This window comes from Trachypithecus francoisi, unplaced genomic scaffold (assembly GCF_009764315.1).
Source record: "Trachypithecus francoisi isolate TF-2019V2 unplaced genomic scaffold, Tfra_2.0 Lachesis_group6, whole genome shotgun sequence".
In the NCBI taxonomy this organism is placed as follows: Eukaryota; Metazoa; Chordata; class Mammalia; order Primates; family Cercopithecidae; genus Trachypithecus; species Trachypithecus francoisi.
In genome coordinates, this window is record NW_022681471.1 from 69,724,391 (window position 1) to 69,728,986 (window position 4,596).

General features: G+C 46.1%; 1 pseudogene; it reads right to left on the reverse strand.

The window, feature by feature from the left end:
* Positions 1 to 3,391: 3,391 nt before the first annotated feature.
* Positions 3,392 to 4,298, reverse strand: LOC117077536 (annotated as a pseudogene).
* Between the last annotated feature and the right edge of the window lie 298 nt (positions 4,299 to 4,596).

Sequence of the window (4,596 nt, forward strand, 5' to 3'; positions counted from 1 at the left end):
GCATATATATTTAGGATAGTTAGCTCTTCCTGTTGAATTGATCCCTTTACCATTATGTAATGGCCTTCTTTGTCTCTTTTGATCTTTGATGGTTTAAAGTCTGTTTTTTCAGAGACTAGGATTGCAACCCCTGCTTTTTTTTGTTCTCCATTTGCTTGGTAGATCTTCCTCCATCCCTTTATTTTGAGCCTATGTATGTCTCTGCATGTGAGATGGGTCTCCTGAATACAGCAGACTGATGGGTCTTGACTCTTTATCCAGTTTGCCAGTCTGTGTCTTTTAATTGGAGCATTTAGTCCATTGACATTTAAGGTTAATATTGTTAGGTGTGAACTTGATCCTGCCATTATGATATTAACTGGTTATTTTGCTCGTTAGTTGATGCAGTTTCTTCCTAGCCTCGATGGTCTTTACATTTTGGCATGTTTTTGCAATGGCTGGTACCGGTTGTTCCTTTCCATGTTTAGGGCTTCCTTCAGGGTCTCTTGTAAGGCAGGCCTGGTGGTGACAAAATCTCTAAGCATTTGCTTATCTGTAAAGGATTTTATTTCTCCTTCACTGATGAAACTTAGTTTGGCTGGATATGAAATTCTGGGTTTAAAATTCTTTTCTTTAAGAACGTTGAATATTGGCCCCCACTCTCTTCTGGCTTGTAGAGTTTCTGCCGAGAGATCTGCTGTTAGTCTGATGGGCTTCCCTTTGTGGGTAACCCGACCTTTCTCTCTGGCTGCCCTTAAGATTCTTTCCTTCATTTCAACTTTGGTGAATCTGGCAATTATGTGTCTTGGAGTTGCTCTTCTGGAGGAGTATCTTTGTGGCGTTCTCTGTACTTCCTGAATTTGAATGTTGGCCTGCCCTAGTAGGTTGGGGAAGTTCTCCTGGATGATATCCTGAAGAGTGTTTTCCAACTTGGTTCCATTTTCCCCCTCACTTTCAGGCACCCCAATCAGACGTAGATTTGGTCTTTTTACATAATCCCATACTTCTTGCAGGCTTTGTTCATTTCTTTTTCTTCTTTTTTCTTTTGGTTTCTCTTCTCGCTTCATTTCATTCATTTGATCCTCAATCGCTGATACTCTTTCTTCCAGTTGATCGAGTCGGTTACTGAAGCTTGTGCATTTGTCACGTATTTCTCGTGTCATGGTTTTCATCTCTGTCATTTCGTTTATGATCTTCTCTGCATTAATTAGTCTAGCTGTCAATTCTTCCACTCTTTTTGCAAGATTTTTAGTTTCTTTGCGCTGGGTACGTAATTCCTCCTTAGCTCTCAGAAGTTTGATGGACTGAAGCCTTCTTCTCTATCTCGTCAAAGGCATTCTCTGACCAACTTTGATCCGTTGCTGGCGATGGGCTGCGCTCCTTTGCAGGGGGAGATGCGCTCTTATTTTTGAATTTCCAGCTTTTCTGCCCTGCTTCTTCCCCATCTTTGTGGTTTTATCTCTCTCTGTTCTTTATTGATGGTGACATACTGATGGGGTTTTGGTATAGGTGTCCTTCCTATTTGATAGTTTTCCGTCTGACAGTCAGAAGGACTGTCTGTTGGTCTGTTGGAGATTGCTTGAGGTCCACTCCAGACCCTGTTTGCCTGGGTATCAGCAGCAGAGTTTGCAGAAGATAGAATATTGCTGAACAGCGAGTGTACCTGTCTGATTCTTCCTTTGGAAGCTTCCTCTCAGGGGTGTACTCCACCCTGTGAGGTGTGGGGTGTCAGACTGCCCCTAGTGGGGGATGTCTCCCAGTTAGGCTACTCAGGGGTCAGGGACCCACTTGAGCAGGCAGTCTGTCCCTTCTCAGATGTCAACCTCCGTGTTGGGAGATCCACTGCTCTCTTCAAAGCTGTCAGACAGAGTCGTTTTCATCTGCAGAGGTTCCTGCTGCTTTTGTTGTTGTTGTTGTTAACTGTGCCCTGTCCCCAGAGGTGGAGTCTACAGAGACAGGCAGGTTTCCTTGAGCTGCTGTGAGCTCCACCCAGTTCAAGCTTCCCAGCGGCTTTGTTTACCTACTTAAGCCTCAGCAATGGCCGGCACCCCTCCCCCAGCCTGGCTGCTGCCTTGCTGTTAGATAGCTGACTGCTGTGTTAGCAATGAGGGAGGCTCCGTGGGCGTGGGACCCTCCCGGCCAGGTGTGGGATATATTCTCCTGGTGTGCCCGTTGCTTAAAGCACAGTATTGGGGTGGGAGTCACCCGATTTTCCAGGTGTTGTGTGTCTCAGTTCCCCTGGCTAGGAAAAGGCATTCCCTTCCCCCTTGCACTTCCCAGGTGAGGCGATGCCTCGTCCTGCTTCAGCTCTCGCTGGTCGGGCTGCAGCAGCTGACCAGCACCGATTGTCCGGCACTCCCTAGTGAGATGACCCCAGCACCTCAGTTGAAAATGCAGAAATCACCGGTCTTCTGTGTCGCTCGTGCTGGGAGTTGGAGACTTGAGCTGTTCCTATTCGGCCATCTTGCTCCGACTCCAGGGCCTCTTTTTGGATGGAGGAGGGGACAAAGGAAGAAGAGTACATTTTGTTGAAACCTAGAGATATTAATTGACTCACCCAAGGACATACTGTGAATGGGACCAGAACCTTTGTCTCCTTAGCTCGTAACTGCCTACATTTCCCCATGCCATACTACCTCCTATTATGTCATACACAGCTTAAAATCTAAGATGATTTTTCACTGTTGAAAGGGTAAAGTCTGAACTCTTGTGCCACCTTGGGACCCTAATTATCCTGACACTGTTAAACTCTCCAATTGGTTCCTAGACTACCTCCCACAATGAGATTTAAGCCCAAGTCTCCCAGAGCTCTCTCCCACGTCACTGTCCCCAAGTCTACTTGGTCTTCTTTTTCTTTACTGCTCCTTCTGCCTCTGCAACAAATTAAAAGAAATTTACAGTGATCACTCATATACTCACCACTGGATTCTACCATTAACAATTTCCTGGCTGGGCACGGTGGCTTATGCCTGTAATCCCAGCACTGTGGGAGGCCGAAGCGGGCAGATCATCTGAGGTCAGGCATTCGAGACCAGCCTGGCCAAGATGGTGAAACCCCTTCTCTACTAAAAAATACAAAAATTAGCAGGGCATGGTGGCACACGCCTGTAATCCCAGCTACTTGGGAGGCTGAGACAGGAGAATTGCTTGAACCTAGGAGGCGGAGGTTGCAGTGAGCCCAGATCGTGTCATTGCACTCCAGCCTGGGTGACAGAGCAAGACTCCTTCCCAATTAAAAAAAAAAAAAATTCCCATATTTGCTTCATCACATATCTGTCCATCTATCCACCTTTCCATTGATCCAGCCACTTATTTTTTATACATTTCAAAGTAAGTTGAAGATATCAGCACACATCCCTCCCCCAATACTTATGTATTTTTTTTACTGTGAATATATATTTTATCATTTTTTGTTTACAATTGAAACTCTGGGAATTCAAAATTAACATCCTTGCCCATGAGCTTCTTATAGACACCAGAAAAGGTTTCAGCCTTGTGTTCCACATTGTTCTGCTGTGCTTTGTCCCAGTGAACCTTTATGAGGTGGCTGCCATCCAGTTTCACGCAGATTCTCTTGCCCACAATTTCGCTTGGGAAGACCAAGTCCTCAAGGATGGCATCATGCACAGCTGTCAGAGTACAGCTCCTGGGATGCTTTTGCTTATTTTTTTGTACAGCTTTTTTGAGTTGGCTTAGACAGAATTCTCCTCTGAGCGATAAAGAAAATATGCTTCCCGGCCGGGCGCGGTGGCTCAAGCCTGTAATCCCAGCACTTTGGGAGGCCGAGGCAGGCGGATCACGAGGTCAGGAGATCGAGACCCTCCTGGCTAACACGGTGAAACCTCGTCTCTACTAAAAAATACAAAAAACTAGCCGGGCGCGGTGGCGGGCGCCTGTAGTCCCAGCTACTCGGAGGCTGAGGCGGGAGAATGGCGGGAACCCGGGAGGCGGAGCTTGCAGTGAGCCGAGATCGCGCCACTGCACTCCAGCCTGGGCGACACAGCGAGACTCCGTCTCAAAAAAAAAAAAAAAAAAAAAAAGAAAATATGCTTCCCATTGAACTTTTTCTTCAATTCGTGTACTAGCCAGACTTGGATTTTCTGGAAAGATGTCAGCTGAGGAACGGGAACAAAGATTATGATAGCTTTCCAACCAACACAAACTTCAATTTCCTTGACTGCAGTAATATTCAGCTCCCTTAGATGAGCCTTGAGGTCCAAGTTCATCTCCAGCTCCAGAAGAGCCTGGGAGATGCCGGATTCCAACTCGTCCGGCTTCTCGCCATTGGGCTTCATGATCTTGGCCCTTGAACTGAACATAGTCTTCTCCTTGCTGAGCGCTGGCTTAGGAAGAGTGTATGTATATTGTTAACTAGAGTTCCATTTTTTGCAATTGTTTTCTTTTGAGCTAAAATTTACATACACTGAAATACAATTTTTTTTTTTTTTTTTTTTTTTTTTTTGAGAACGAGTTTTGCTCTGTTGCCCAGGCTGGAGTGCAGTGGTACTATCTCTGCTCACTGCAACCTCCACCTTCCGGTTTCAAGCAATTCTCCTGCCTCAACCTCCTGAGTAGCTGGGATTACAGGTGCACACTACCACGCCTGGCTAATTTTTG